A 17,126-nucleotide genomic window follows, 5' to 3' on the forward strand; every position below is an offset into this window, starting at 1 on the left:
TACAACATCAAAAGAGATCTGGATTCACATAGCTTATCGAGCCATTTCCTCCAAGTGCATGATAAAAACCCTAGAGGTTTAAAATGTGTAGCGATAGAGGCTGTCACGACCAATTGGCGCGGTGGGAATAGGGGAGGGGTATTAGGTAAAAGAGAATCCTTTTGGATTTACGAACTGAAAACACTAACCCCTCTCGGGCTTAACATTGAATTCGACCTGAAACCTTTCCTTCTGGATAGATGAAGTATCTATCTCCACAAACAGATTATCTCATCTCCAATATACAGGTCTCTGGCACTAAATAACAGAACACTTGTTTGAGATTATAAATTTATATTTACACTAATATTTAATTCTTCCCAATTATCACTGCAGAGCTTCACTCTTTCATTATAACATCACGTTACAGTTAATGTTGTAATAAGTTATATATATAGCATCACGTAACAGTTAATATTGTAATAAGCTATATATATTCTTATTATTGCATTATATATATTTGTATGCACTTTTATAAATTAATTTATTTATACTTGCACCATTGCACAAATATTCCATATATATTTAATGATATATTCTTCACTCACACTTGACACACATCACTATTAGTATATATTTATATATTAATTATTCCTTTACACATATCACATCTATACACATCCACTTCACTCCCATACCCACACAGGATATCCACATTTATCCACCCACTACCTGGGCACATATTAGTTTTCACCATATTTGATATGGTCAACTGCTGGTATTACCTTGCTTTCTGCTCAACATACTTCACATACTTGGTACACAATTGTTGTTTATCATTATTAACGATGTTCCTAGAATTCGGTTATGTATTTTTTATTTTTTATTTTCTTTAATTGTTGTAATTATTATTGGCACTTATGTTTCTAGATAGTGTACATATACTATTTATATTTTTGTATAATTTATTGATATTATGTATTCTATGTTATCTTATATTTTGTCTTTGTGTTCATGTCTATGTTTGAGACGCTGAGAGTCCCAGCGCATACACTGGCGACACACTTTATTCGAGCTCGGCTAGTCCCACGAATTCGGGTATACCCGGGTGTATTGAGGTTTGTGACTGTTTTCTGCCCGAGTGCTTTGAGTTATTTTCCGGCAGGGATTGAAGCATTTTATTCCCATTGGCTGCAATACTGCACAGTACATATATATATACTGCATTACAATTCATGAATTTATGCCATCTGGTAGACACGCGAAGCATTGCAGCCTATTAAATCCTAATCATTATCATTTAACAGATCAGCCGCCCATCAGCCAGGCATGAACCCAGGCTGGGAAGGCAAATGCAACGGGGCTTGTCAGAGGTGAGGAGCGGCGCATTCCAGGTATCTGCCAGGTACATACCGGGTATTTGCTCGAATAAAGTGTGTCGGTGCAGTACATCTGCGCATGATCAAGTCTGTTTTGGTGCACTGCACCTTTAACACGGGACTATATATACCGGGACATACAGGAACTACTTTTTTATACTACGGTCACCCCTGAGGAAGAAAGCTTGACTTTCGAAACGCGTAGGGTGTTTCTGTGAGGTCCCCCACACTCGGTGGTGAATCCTGTCCTCCTTGGAACTTGCTAGCTGATGCCCGTAGGCTGATGAATCCGGGCGTATATCCATCCGCGTTTGTACCTGCTTCGTTTGGCGCGCTTTGAGCAGCCGAGCAGGAAGGATCTACAGCCTCCAGCAGACACGCAAATCACCCGTATCCACGGCGAACGGAGGTGGATGCCACGAACAGAGGGAGCAAGCACCATCCACGGAGGAAGATACACGTGTGAGCCCAGCAGATCGTGGCAGCAGCAGCCATCCATAGAGGGGATACTCTTACAATATCCACTGCCTGATACCTTCTTACATTCGGTAAGCAGGTACCCCCACCTGAGTTGGAGTGTCCTATCAGTTTCTATTTCATGATTTTTATGTAATTTTATGTTTTTTTAATGATATACTTTATTAAATGTGTCTGTAATCGGTCACCTGTTGTTTTCAGCGTCCGTCTCATGTTACATGTTTGTATGTGTGTTTAACAGTATTACACTATGTTTTGAAAAAAAAATTTCCTTACGTGTTCACCTATCACATGTGGAGCATCCATCCCAAGGACAACATCCACGCCACTGGTTGTATAATTTTATTGTTATTTTATATACACTATATATATATAATACTAGTGCATAGCGCCATTGATATATATTTTTTGTAGTGTAGTGTATATGTATTAATCACACTTTTTTCACAAAAATAGCACACATTTCTGTCACTATAATCTTCACTTAGTCACTAATACTGTGAATATATATAATAATATAATATCTTTTACAACTTATTATATTATTATATATATTCACAGTATTAGTGTGGCGCTTCTATATATATACACACAGATGCAGCCACCAGTATTAGATAACTTGCCTTGGAAAATCTGGAGCAATGTCACAGTAAATGCCTCAACATGCGTCAACATTTCTGTGAGATTGCTAATGGCCCATTGGATAAACACAGCAGGGGGGACTGCAGGGACCCCTGTTGTGTTAATCCGATGGGCCATTAGGAATCTCACAGAAATGTTGAGGCATGTTGAGGCATTTACTGTGAGATGCCTTCGTTTTTACCCAGGCAAGGGATCGGATACTGGTGGTTGCACCTGTATATATATGATAGAGTTAAAGAGACAGCGCCTTGGTCTGCAATGAAAACCAACTGATAACCTAATTTGATGGATAACTAATTAATACAATAATATTCATAAGATAGTAACAAATGATGACTACCTATACAATTGTTCAGGTAATGAGCTGATGCTTGTAACAGTAAGAAAATAATAAAATAATACAATATAAAAATAATTTTATAAAAAATGTCCACAACATAAAAATGAAGTCCAATGAACTGGGACCTATGAGGTCTCCCTAGTTAGGTATCTGAATACTGGCAGCCTTATTTTTGGGCACAACAAACTCCCTCCATGTGACCTAAGCAGAAAAAGAGAAGAAAAAGTGCCTGATCCTAGTTTGATGCCAGTGTAAACATTTAATAAACTTTGTACATTTTACAAATTAAAACTCACAAACATCCAAGTAATATGCGCATTGTATGAGTAAAACTCATGCCCTAACATGCTTCCTTAGAGGTGCTGTTCCATTCAAATCACTCTTGGATATCCTCCTCTCTGTTCCTCTCTCGTGGTGTCGCTCTATGGAGTGTCCTCCGGCAACCCACTGATGTGAACGAGAATTCCTGTGTGTAAGAATTCCTAGGTACTCTCAGCTGACCGCAGCTCCTCTCTTCGGCGTTTGAAAATTACAAGCCACTTGAACACGTTACCCTACGCGTTTCATCAGTCGTCGATCTGTATGATCATAATGCTGTTATTGATCTAGCACCATGTGACTATACTTGCGGATCTTCCTGGCACAGCACCACAAAGAAACCATTACACGCACTTTAACAGTGAGAAATTTATGAGTACAAATTTCCTTGGACTTTGAAGAAAGTTATCTATTACATTTAAACAAACATATTGCACCATTGTACTGTTTGTATGTTTTGTTTTCACATGTACCTGCACTCCCAGAAATATCTGAATATCTAAGAAACTTGTGGATTGGGAAAGCAATCTGAAATTAGGGTTTGAGCTGCAAAATGACATGTATTTATTAGGGTATATCACTTATTACTTCACAATCATTTGTATTATATGCACTTTTTTTAGGAACCCCAGAGCCCCCACAAAATATATATATGTATATACTGCTGCGGCACAGTTTATTCGAGCATTTGCCCGTTCTGTGCCGCAGCAGTAGCCTGGCGCGCGCCCGAGTGTGACGGGCGCACGCCGAAGCAGCGGAAGAGCGCCCTCCGATCGGGGCGCTCTCCCTACCGCTGCCGGGTCCGCCGGGTCCCCCGGAACCCCCTGCCGCTGTCCCGCGATCGCGGGACACCAGGGCTCCCTCGGGGAGCCCCTGGACACGCGTGCAGGGGGCGCACGCTCCCGATGACGCGTGACCGCGCGTCTATGACGCGCGGCACGCCGAGGGGCGGCCACTAGCAAGCCGGGAGATTTCCCGGCTTGCGGTACCGACCACACTTCAATAAAGTGTGTCGGTAGTGTAAGTGTCAAAATGGAGTGCTATTGAGTGTGGCATATGTATACAACAGACGACAGAGAAGCCCAATGCTACATCCAACATGACAAAAATACACAGTAAAATACTTATATATTCTCTTGAAAAAGGGTCATTTAGTTTAACCCTTTGGCCAAAGCGTTGTAATTTATCTGGTAGTGTTATTACTTGCGAACAGGTGTTATGATAAACTGTCACTGACACCTAGTGGCAGAAATATGTAAATCTGTATTAAAGGGAACCCTTGTGATGAATGCAATATATGCAATATATAACCAATTCAGCTACTGTAGATAGAGTCTTGAAGTTTTTTTTGGTACACGCAAAGAAAACCCGCACAGCTAGTGTTAGACCACAGTGAGGTGCTGACTGGATGGAGACGTGATTATATCATATGAAAGAAAAAGAACCCAGTCTTTCAGCACTCAGTCACAAGGATTGTAATGTTGTAAATTTAAAAATATGCTTTATTTATAACCATGAATAAAAAATAGGGTGTTAAAACGTAATTAAATAGTATTAAACAGCACGTGACTCTATCCTTAATAACCCACCTTTAATTATGTGGGTGGATATAATAAGATCCCTAATGAATGTTGGGGATCAGACGCTACTGATAATAGCTACCTAACGATATAGGCAAGAGGAGCCTGTGGGAGCCCACTCAAGGACACTTTCCATATAAGTGTATCCAGGCGTGTGCTACGCATACAATTGATACACTGTGGATAAGTACAGTAATACTGTGTGACGAAATGCGAGCTAAGTTAGACCTGATATAATGTCTGTCCCTGATTGAGATATGCAATGGTGACTAAATCCATTCATCAGTGCTGTCAGGGCCAGGTCTATGATGAAAACCTGTGTGGCCCACCTTGTTGATAATAGGTGCACACTTATTATCACATTTGATAGTGTAATACGGAGTAGTATGGCAAAACTGGAGCGTTAGATAAGGTCATCTAAACACCTAAACTGCAGATAGTGTATAGGGTGGAAACACCTGTAAGTAGCAATGGAAACAGTAGTGTTATACAGGTGTAGTTAACCAAGGTACACCTAAACCAATGTCAATAGAAGGTGTCAATATTATCTGCTGTTGCCGCCCAGTATACGTTATAGTGAGAGCAAGATGCAGACACTTAGCACATATGGACAGTTTACCCTTAAGTGAGTGTAGTAAAATGTTGCATACAGAGGATAGATGATGGCATGGAGGCAACCTCCACAGTGTCTGCAGTAGTACAGGAGGGTTCACAGTACTCTGTGAGTAATGATGTTGTTAACTGTGACCCCCTGTGGTACTGCTCAGCATATAGTGGGTTAAGGCAAAATAGAATTGCCAAAATACTCAGCTTGTGACTGAGTGGGGTATAGAGGTGGTTAATGCTGTGGTAAAACAATAAAACCCATAGACGCACCACCCCCCCCTCTCAAAAAACAGCTGGTCTATCTCTGAAGCCAAGTGAAGGGAACACCCGTCTAACTGATAGTCGCACAGTCCCCTACATCAGCGCTGATCTTGGCTGATCCCCTATATCAGCGCTGATGTGTTCGAGGACTTGCCTGTCTCAGAAGTGATTGAACCATAGACCCCTCAGGTAAGAGGATCACGCAGTGCAGTGGTAAAGCACGATCCCATATACATAAGCACACACGCGGGGAGCTAAAGTGTATTAGCGCTGATAAATATCAGTGGGCTGCTGCATTTGAAATAAATGAGCTTCCCGCGTGTGCAGGAGTAGGATTGCCGACGCGCGCGTTTCACGTAGTGAACGCTTCCTCAGGGCACGTAGGGGGCTACCCACTGCAGCAGCCCACTGATATTTATCAGCGCTAATACACTTTAGCTCCCCGCGTGTGTGCTTATGTATATGGGATCGCGCTTTACCACTGCACTGCGTGATCCTCTTACCTGAGGGGTCTATGGTTCAATCACTTCTGAGACAGGCAAGTCCTCGAACACATCAGCGCTTATATAACCAAGATCAGCGCTGATGTAGGGGACTGTGCGACTATCAGTTAGACCGGTGTTCCCTTCACTTGGCTTCAGAGATAGACCAGCTGTTTTTTGAGAGGGGGAGTGGTGCGTCTATGGGTTTTATTGTTTTACCACAGCATTAACCACCTCTATACCCCACTCAGTCACAAGCTGAGTATTTTGGCAATTCTATTTTGCCTTAACCCACTATATGCTGAGCAGTACCACAGGGGGTCACAGTTAACAACATCATTACTCACAGAGTACTGTGAACCCTCCTGTACTACTGCAGACACTGTGGAGGTTGCCTCCATCAACATTTTACTACGCTCACTTAAGGGTAAACTGTCCATATGTGCTAAGTGTCTGCATCTTGCTCTCACTATAACGTATACTGGGCGGCAACAGCAGATAATATTGACACCTTCTATTGACATTGGTTTAGGTGTACCTTGGTTAACTACACCTGTATAACACCACTGTTTCCATTGCTACTTACAGGTGTTTCCACCCTATACACTATCTGCAGTTTAGGTGTTTAGATTACCTTATCTAACGCTCCAGTTTTGCCATACTACTCCGTATTACACTATCAAATGTGATAATAAGTGTGCACCTATTATCAACAAGGTGGGCCACACAGGTTTTCATCATAGACCTGGCCCTGACAGCACTGATGAATGGATTTAGTCACCATTGCATATCTCAATCAGGGACAGACATTATATCAGGTCTAACTTAGCTCGCATTTCGTCACACAGTATTACTGTACTTATCCACAGTGTATCAATTGTATGCGTAGCACACGCCTGGATACACTTATATGGAAAGTGTCCTTGAGTGGGCTCCCACAGGCTCCTCTTGCCTATATCGTTAGGTAGCTACTATCAGTAGCGTCTGATCCCCAACATTCATTAGGGATCTTATTATATCCACCCACATAATTAAAGGTGGGTTATTAAGGATAGAGTCACGTGCTGTTTAATACTATTTAATTACGTTTTAACACCCTATTTTTTATTCATGGTTATAAATAAAGCATATTTTTAAATTTACAACATTACAATCCTTGTGACTGAGTGCTGAAAGACTGGGTTCTTTTTCTTTCATATGATATAGTTTTTTTTGGTAACCTGGAAAAATGTCTGTCTGCAGTCATATCAGATGAAGCTGTTAGCAAGGTACAATGCTGCGTATCTTTACATTGTGAGAGATATAAAGAGTTCAATGGGATTTACAGTAGTACCCTGAATACATGAATACATAATTAATAATTATTTCTCTTATCAGCAAACGAGGAATGGAATAAAGGCTTAGTAGTGAGTGCTGTACAAATAGTATGGCAACTGTACGTATGCATTAGACTTATAGCTATAACACAGAAAAGGGCAGATTGTAACGATGTTGTAGAGGAAGATTCAGTAAATGTAGCCAGCACGTGAAGTGCAGCGGTATAACAGCGGCCCCAGAGGCAGCTCCCATTCCGGCGTCCCAGAGGAGGATACCAGACAGTCCTTCACAGGGTGGCTAACATCATCCCCAAAATCGGGCACCGCCACTTAAACAGCTCACAGGCAGCAAAGTTTTTTTTTTTTGCCATGTTATTATTTAGCATGTCAAATTATATACAGATATAAATAACATACATTATTTGCTACAAAAGCGCCACTTTTCTTGTTTGTTTTTTGCTATTTTCCCCATAGGATTGGTTATCCTTCATCTTAGGGCAGCTCACACAGCAAACCATTCCCCTTGGATTGGACACACTATTCAGCACTATTCACAAGCAAATACTGCTACAGTACATTGGACACTATGGGGCATTAATACATCCCCTGTTTAATCTATTGTGTTTTACATATCATCCCATTTTTAAGAAGCCGCTGTATTAGACACACATTACAATAACACTGCACGGTTTATATGGTTCATGTCACACAGCTATAATTGTGTTTAGATCGAGCATTATTATCTAAGGTTTAACTCTAGGAACTGTTACCCCACACATAGGTTGTGTCTAAAACTCTCCCCACATTTCACAGGGTAATTCATCACCATACCAGTGTATAGTTACAGAGCGCACATCTTTTTCATTTTTTCTGTGTGATAGACATGAGAGGGAAGAGTCAGGTGTAAGTTCCAGGCAATGTGCTTGAAGAACTGTGATGGAAAAGAGAGCAAAGGAGACTAAGGAAGTATCATCCACAAAAATACTGGTAAGAAGCAGACAACATTTAAGAATATGCAGTATCAGTAAGGGTTGGGAACAATAGATACATTATGCAACATCTGATTAGAGAAGATACTTGAAGTCAAATGAGCTAACAAGGTCAGCAGCAGAGCTGGAGTGGTCCCAAATCCAGAGGCGTAGCTTTAGCCTGGGCAGCCCTCTTGGGGGGCCCACTCTGTTCCCCCCTGCCCCTCCCTGTCGGCGGCCCATGGCGGTGGGCCCCGGTGTTAAACAGAAGCCTGCAGAGGAATCAGCAGTTGTTAGAGAGCTGACACTGGAAGTAAGAAAGACGTCCGGGTCAGACCACTAGAGCGTGCTCCTCCCCTGCTTTTCTGCTCTGCCAGTGTAACAGCTGCTGATTCCTCTGTGGCTTATCCTTTGTTTAAGGCTGGACCACCCACAGGTGAAGAGGGGTAGGAGTGGGGAGAGAGGTGATGATGGTGGGGGAGATGTGATGATGATGGTGGGGGAGATGAGGTGATGATGATGATGGTGGGGGAGATATGATGATGATGATGATGATGATGATGACGGGGGAGAGGAGGTAATGATGATGATGATGGGGAGATGAGGTAATTATGATGTGGTGGGGAGATGAGCTATTGATGATGGTGGTGGAGGTGAGGTATAGGTGATGATGATACTGTAATGGTGGGGAGATGCGGTGATGATGATATGGTGGGGAGATGAGGTAATGATGATGTGGGGAGATGAGGTAATGATGATGTGGGGTGATGATGATGATGATGATGATGATGATGATGATGATGATGATGATGATGATGATGATGATGATGATGATGATGATGATGATGATGATGATGATGATGATGATGATGATGATGATGATGATGATGATGATGATGATGATATAATGATGATGAGATGGTGGGATCAGGTAATGATGATGATGATGATGGTGGTGGTGGTGGGGGAGATGAGGTAATGATGATGATGGTGGGGGATGAGAGAGGAGGGGGATGGGGAGAGATGATTATGATGGGGAGGTGGAGAGATGATGAGGAGGAGGGGGAGAGATGAGGAGGGATGATGAGAGAGAGGATGGGGAGGGAGAAAAAAATTGCAGTCAGTATTAATATAAATGGGTCACATGTCAAGCGATGCCACTGCCCAAACCAAAGCGAGCAGCTCAGCAACAGAGGAGAATCTTTGCAAGAAAGACTGAAGGTGCAATTACAAAGATAGGAAGAGATCAGAAAATTCATTTTGTCATGTGTAAGTAGTACATTGAGAAAGGTGAAGGAGAAAAGAGTGGTCAACAGTATCAAAAGTAGTGAGACCAGAATTAGGAGGGAGTACTCTTGTACTTTAGTAGCACAATGTCATTCATTGTCTATCTTGGAGACAGATTGTCACGGGAGACCAGGTTATTTACACCTTTTTACCAGGATCATTCATTGAGCAAAACAAGGTAGAGAAATAAATTGTAATTTATTCGGCATAAATTCGCTTACGCACAGTAAAACGCAAAATACAGACGAAAAGGCACACTTACTGGGTGTCTGGGGTCGAAAACTAGACTTTCCTATGTGCAGGGAAATCTATGGGAGATTTTTACTCTGACCGGGACTTAGCCCGGAATCTCCTGGAACCCAAATCGGCATAAAATCCAAGCCATGACTGCTACGTTCGTTTCTGAGAACTTGGTACTTCCTGACCGTGAATCAGCCTGAATCTCCTGGAACTGAAATTGGCATAAAATCCCAGCCGCGACCGCTACGTTAGATTCTGAGAACTTGGGTGCAGAATGCTGGACTTAGTCTCTGGCGGGCAGGCTTTTCAGGCTTGAAATCGAAGCCGATTGCTTTGCTATTACAAACAGAGCATCTTTGAAAAGTCCGCCCACGCTCTTTTGGCTCTGACTCAAGGGGAACACACCATCTGATTGGTTCATGGCTTCTTATAGTATTCTCTGCTTCATTCATAAAATAGAAGCAGACTGGACAGCCAATCAGCGCGTGGGAACTTTCTAAAGCAGCCAATCAGAGCCAAGCCGAAAAAGCAGGGTTTGCGGGAAATTTGAAATAGCCAAGGGACATGTGCAAGCCTGCCACATCTCCCCACAGCTATCCCAATACCCCCCTGCTGGGTAGGCGCCCCTAGGTATGGCAGAACACGTGGCATCCCGGAGGACTGCCATTGATCTCTGGAGCTAGTACTCCGCCTTTCCCCGTTGACCAAACGCTGTTCGCACCTGTGGCTGCTTTAAACTCCGATGTCCAGCAGACCTACCTGCGCCTATCGGTTTGCACAGGCTGCCTGTTTGTACATGGTTTCTCAATGCTTAAACATATTAAAACTATATTTTAATACAGAAGCCATAGAGAGATGCAGAGCACAGAAAACACGTGAAAAGATTGGCATAGGAGGGGCCAAGGATCTCTTTGTCCCACCCAATGTCGGAGGTCCTGGGGTAATGCTCGAATGAAGCGGTCCAACATCACCATCTCAACGATCCAGGTTGGGCTATAAGCTTCTGGTTTTGCCACTTGGTCACCAGATGGATCAAATCCCATAACTGGGTTCTGGGTGACTTCTGTTCCTGGTATCTCCATGTATGGAACCTTTGCGCACAGATTGTGGGAGTCACTCCAATCCTTGCAAGGATTTCGCTTTTTAGATGGTCATAATCTGCTGCGGCTTCTTCGTCGAGGTCGCAATATGCTTTTTTGGCTTCCTCTAGTAGAAAGGGTGCGATAATTCCAGCCCATTTGGGGCAGGGCCAACTTTCCCAGGAAGTGATTCGCTCAAAGGACAGGAGGAAACCCTCTACGTCATCTTGCACCATCATTTTCTGCAGGTATAGGTTCGCCTGGATGGGCGGCACCTTGGCTGCACTGGTCGAGTCCATAGTAATCTGGGTTAGGCGTTGAACCAGCCCCCTCTGTGTTTCTGCGATAACGAGAAGCTGGGCCGCATCTGTCCCTTTAAGTAAAACAAAAAACAAACAAAAGCCTATCCCCGTTAGGGAAGCTAACTTAACTAAGTTAAGTTTCTAACCTACTGTATTTCTAGGGTGGTGGGAAAAGATCATGGGATTTGAAGATGTATCTTGGGCACATTTTATTGTGGCTCAGACACACTGATGAAATCTTCATCCTGCAGGATGGACCTTTGGAGTTGTTTCAAAGTGTAGAGGCTACCAATACAAACAATATTGGTATATATCATTAACCAGTGAGATACACATAAGGCACATTAGGCACAAATACATTTTGTGGACATCATCTATAAAGGTGAAGAAGGTAAACTTGAAACAGGCATTTATTGTAAGCCTGGGGAAAGACACTAAGCACAAAACTTCCTCTCCAGGGTGGGAATTATCACATGGAATCAGATAACGATGTAGGCAGCATATATAGGAAGGAAAAAAAGAGAATATACTGTAGTGCAACACAGATTTAATTAACAAATAATACTAGAGCAAGGAGCTCCAATACACTCACATGCTCCAGAATAAAATAAGGCAGTGTAACCACTCTGGGTTCAGTAGAAACGCAGCTCTGCTTGGCTCTAATCAGCTTCAATCGTCCTCTACTTCCTCACTCGGGCCGCGTCTGACGTCACGGACCAGTTCCTCCAATCATCCACTGGCAAGGGAAGGATCGTCTGGCTCCGTAGTTGTCAGTATCAGAGTGAGTTGTACAGGTGGGGAGACGCAAAGAAACACAGCTGACGGCATGATGGCCATCAGACGCCGCCCGAGTACGGAAGTAAAGGAAGATTGAAGCTGATTAGAGCCAAGCAGAGCTGCGTTTCTACTGAACCCAGAGTGGTTACACTGCCATATTTTATTCTGGAGCATGTGAGTGTATTGGAGCTCCTTGTTCTAGTATTATTTGTTCATTAAATCTGTGTTGCACTATATTCTCTTTTTTTTTCTCCTATATATGCTGCCTACATCGTTATCTGATTCCATGTGATAATTCCCAACCTGGAGAGGAAGTTTTGCACTTTGTGTCCTCCCCCAGATGTTACCTTCAGAGATTGAGAAATCTCTCACACCAGCTGCATCTCCTCTTGGTGATATTTATGTCTATTTACTATTTATTTATATACTTTTTAAGGTTTGCGCTAACAATCCTTGCACCATTTATTGTAAGCCCACTGCCTCACATACTATATTATAAGCTACAAGTCAACACCCTCTCTCCTTATTGCAGGAAAACTAGAAAAACAACGCTAGTAGGGTAATCATAAAAAATCTTTTGGAGCAATTCCTGAAATGTCTAGGGAAACATTATTGTTGTGTAAAAAGCCTAAAGAGATAAACATAGATTTTTCTGACAGTGAACAGAGGTTAAACAGGTGATACTGTACATCAACAGCAGTCAATACTTTTAACTGCCAATGATTTCAAATTAATTTTGGATTCTCAAGCCGAAATTCTAGAAACGTACTTAGTCATTTGATAACTAGTGACTTTAGTAAGGTGAAATATATTCCTCCACCAAAAAAGCTGTCTTTTTTTATAAATGCACACGTTGTAATGCTGAACAATCAAAAAACCTTTTCTGATGCTCTTGAACAAAAAAATATTTAATCAGGGATTTTTTTAATTGTTGAAGGTTAACCAACTACACAAGTGTTTACTAGTAGTGAACCAGGTACCGAATGTACTTTATCTATTTACTTCACAATTAATCCAAGTTCTGAACCTAACACCCGAATAAACAGAGCCTCTTCATACTAGTTATATATTTGTTACAAGAAATCTAAATATTTGTATGTAGCCATGCCACCTGTGACTACTAGTCAGCCCTACTGCTGCATTACGCCCTGGTACAATCAGGCTGCCAGTAGTCAACATGGGGTTCCCCCCTCCTTGGTGTTGCACTTGAGTGACAGTGGGAGGCGGTGACATCAGCCTGACCATGTCCAATCATGGGACAGACCTGGTGCCCTCTTCCTAGCTGTACTTAAGGGCAGTGCCACCCCAAATTTAGTAGGGCCTCTATCCCCTTGAGAGGCCCTATTGGGCCTTCTGTGGTCCTCTTCCCTCCGGGGGAGAATGAGTGTGTACCATACCTCTGACTCTGCTAGAGGGGCAGGGAAGAGCTGGGACTGCTGTGGGTGCCCTCGGCCTGTAGTGAAGGGACCATCCTTCAGTGGTAGCTCAGAGTTGCTGTTTTGGGCCAAACCTACCGTGTACTGTGCTGCACAGAGAGGGACAATAAACCATTCCTGTTTGCTTATACCCCTGGCCTGGTGTGTGTTCTTATTGGGTGGGGGGGAGAGGTAATCGGTTCTACCATGGGAGATCATCTTCAGTTCCCTGGAGCCTACGGCAGATGGAGGTGCTTCACTGCTAAAAGTATGTAGGGTATGAACCCCAGAAGCCTAGTCCTGTGTCCCCTGTACTACCGGATAACTCAGCCCTCCTGTTACCAGCAGGTATCATGCACCACATATGCAGTAATGGCCAAATCTCCCAAAGGGTTGGAGAAACACCGATACATTTGGAGGCGCTGCTGAGATCTGTAAGAGGACAGGCTTTCAGTGAAACAAGGCTGGAAGTAACAAGGTACACTTCCAGAGCAAGTGCTGAAACTGAAGGAGGTAGGTTAGGTGTAGTGTCCGGGGGAACTCCTTTCCCCAATCAAGGAACTATGCTTTAGACTGCCCTATCAGTGAATGGTCTGTTGATACAAGGGCTATTGCTGTTCTGAGTCACCCTAAGGTGGGTAGTTGGGTGACTCAGCAAAGGGGGTGCTCTGGTTAACGTGTCCCAGAGTCCTCTGAAGAGGGTCCGTAGTGCCGGCAGCCAAGCGGGGTGGCGTATGGTACTGATCGGGAGTGTCTTAGGAGGGGTGCTTGATGAACTAGGTGCTTAGACCCGTCTGTCTGAAGAACGCCCAGAGTACTACTAGCCGTATACCAGATCATGGGACCACAGAGTGCTTGTAATGGACTGTGATCGTGTGCAGCGTATCAAGATGGAGCTTTGCTAGCCTAGGGTTTAACCTACTCTAGGTAGACCGCAACCATGTGCTGTACAGATCTAGTTGGAATGTCTTCCCACCAAAATCACGTGGACTGCGTGGTGCAGTTGCAAACCCCCAAAAATGGTATTGCAGAGTTATTGTGGAGTGGCACGAAAGCCATAGCCGTGCCATTTTTGTGCTGCCTAGGACTTCTGGTTCCACCAGAGGGAGCCGACAGTGAGGATATTGTGCTTATGGGTGGGGCTGCAGAGGATGTGCCTGCTCTCCAGATCAAGGAGCCTGTCATAACTACCTAGGTTTGACTCGTATGTGAACTGTTTCAAAATGGCATTGAGTATCCCACCAATGACCACGAGGCTGCATCCAGCAAGGGTCCTGAGCCACGTGCTACTGAGAGCACCCTAGCCCCTGGGACTTGGGATCCACCTATGGCGTAAAAACCAGGATTCAACCCCAGCAATGTGACTGGTTCAGCCGGGAGCCAGAGACACGCCTCGCCCTTGTATGCCCCATCTCTAATCTCCACTAGCGGGAGGGGACACGAGGACAACCAATGCCGAACGACTCCTACCATTGTGGCCGACCGCACCCTCAGTTCTTTGGAGCCAGCAGCAACGGAGGAGCTGCCCTACCTGTTCTTCTGCCTCACCACACTTTAGTCAAGTCAACAATGGCAAATTGTGTTATGGGACATTACTCCTTGCCAGGGGGGTTCCTGGAAGTTACGATCCAAGGGACCACCCACTTGATGTGTCTGTGCCCCAATTGTGCTTTCCCGGGCTGAGACCTTGTGTGGGGAGCTATGTGCCCTAAGTGTGGTGCAAGCTATTTTGCACCATGGCCGCTAACGCCTACGGCCTGTTCTCCTAAAGATTTGACCGGTCCCGACACAGGGTTCGACAACTGGGAGTCTTCCTTCATTACTACTGATGCTGACTCCGTGTCCGGGACGGTTTTCAAGACGGGTCCAATCCAGGAGCAAGCCGAAGAGACCAGACCTGTTGGCCCTCTGGCTAGTGGGCCAGCTTCGATGGTACTGCACTAACCGGCATGTATATATATACACACACGTCACCCAAACTAAATTGGAAAAAGAAGACTTTGCACTGCAATGATGGTAGTCAAAAAGATTATATTGGAACAACCATAAACATTCAACGTTTCGGTCCAGGGTGGATGGTCCCACAGTGAATATATAAAGATATATAGATATAAAGATAAAATTGTTAAAGAGACATAGGTAAGAAAGCCCCACTAAGAGAAATGGAAAGTGGAAGAATTCTTGGCAGATATTTTGTCCTAAAGTACGTAGAAAGTTTCATCTCAATTGAGAAAATGAAGAGAGAAAGGTATTGCAAAAAAGAGAATGGGTGAAAAAGAGAATTAATTCTGAAGAACACTTTCCTGAATAGAGATGTTCGAAGCTTTCAACAGAGTTCAAGAACCTTTGCAAAATTGGACTTTTCCCGAAAACAGTCCCAAATCAGTCAGAGAGGAGTCACTGCAATCAGAATTCGGCACTGGTACAAAATTTGCCACAAAAACAATGATTTGAAACAATAGATATTTTGCAGTTAGAGCCAAGTTTTATCAGAAGGGATGGAGTACAGGTTGGGATCATTTTAAACCCTTCTGCCGCCATTTTTAAAAAGACAGAACTTTTGTAAAGTTGGAGGGAACCTTAATAACTATTAAGAAGCTTGAAATCCAGAGATTTGCAGTGGAGCACAGCTGAAGAATGGGGCCAGCACCAGCAGTGGAAGGTTAAAGTATTTATTGAAACATGGTATAAACGGGGGGGAGACAGAACACACTCTGACGCGTTTCAGGCTATGCAGCCCTTTATCAAAGAGTACAATCGCGTCTCACAATCCCGCAGTTATGAAGGGGATTCCCCGCCTCCATTACCCAGTGATGCCGCGCGATTTTGGCGCGAGCGCTACCATACACTACTATTGGCTGAGACAGACTTCCAATCAGAGAGCTGATTCGGAAGGTGCGTCTGAGGGGAGAGGAGGGGCTAAGGTCTCCCGTTCAGCTGCGAGAGTGAAAGAGAAGACAAGGGATAAAGCACAAAATTAAAATGTACAAAACAACAACGTATAACATATATATTCTGATTGTATGCGCAATTGGTTCATTGTATGGATGTGAACAGGACATGAAATATGATTTGCTTCATGAATAGAGTATAATCTTAATACATTGTATAGGGTTAACCCTTATGTCATATATAATACATTATATAGAGTTGTCCCTTATGTCATATGTGGTAAATAACAGTATCAAGTAGAAATTGATATAACCAATAGATTTCAAAGTAGTAGTCTACATATATGACAATTTACATTATTGAGAGACAATTTATGTACTAATCTCCAGCATCTGTATAGAATAGTAGGTTACATTTGATAAACCCTGAATAAGGGAGAACTAATATGTAAGAATAAATGAATGGGGGGGGGTGGGGGAGGAGGGAGGAGAGGGGGGGGAGGGGGGGAAAGGAGGGGAAGGGGAGGGGGGAAGGGAGGGGGGGAGGAGAGGGGGGGGAAAGGGGTGAATGGGGGGGGGGGGGGAAAGGGGGGGAGGGGGGGGGAAAGGACACAAAGGGATGTATGCATATAAAATATGGATATACATAATGTAAAGAGAGCCACAAACACAAAATAAACATATTTATAAAATAAATAATCATGCATAAGTATAATACAAAATATAATTAACTTAAAAAATGTTTGAGTTCCCAGTCCTGGTTCATGCCCCTGGGTGCCAATGTCCC

This window comes from Ascaphus truei, chromosome 4 (assembly GCF_040206685.1).
Source record: "Ascaphus truei isolate aAscTru1 chromosome 4, aAscTru1.hap1, whole genome shotgun sequence".
Taxonomy (NCBI): Eukaryota; Metazoa; Chordata; class Amphibia; order Anura; family Ascaphidae; genus Ascaphus; species Ascaphus truei.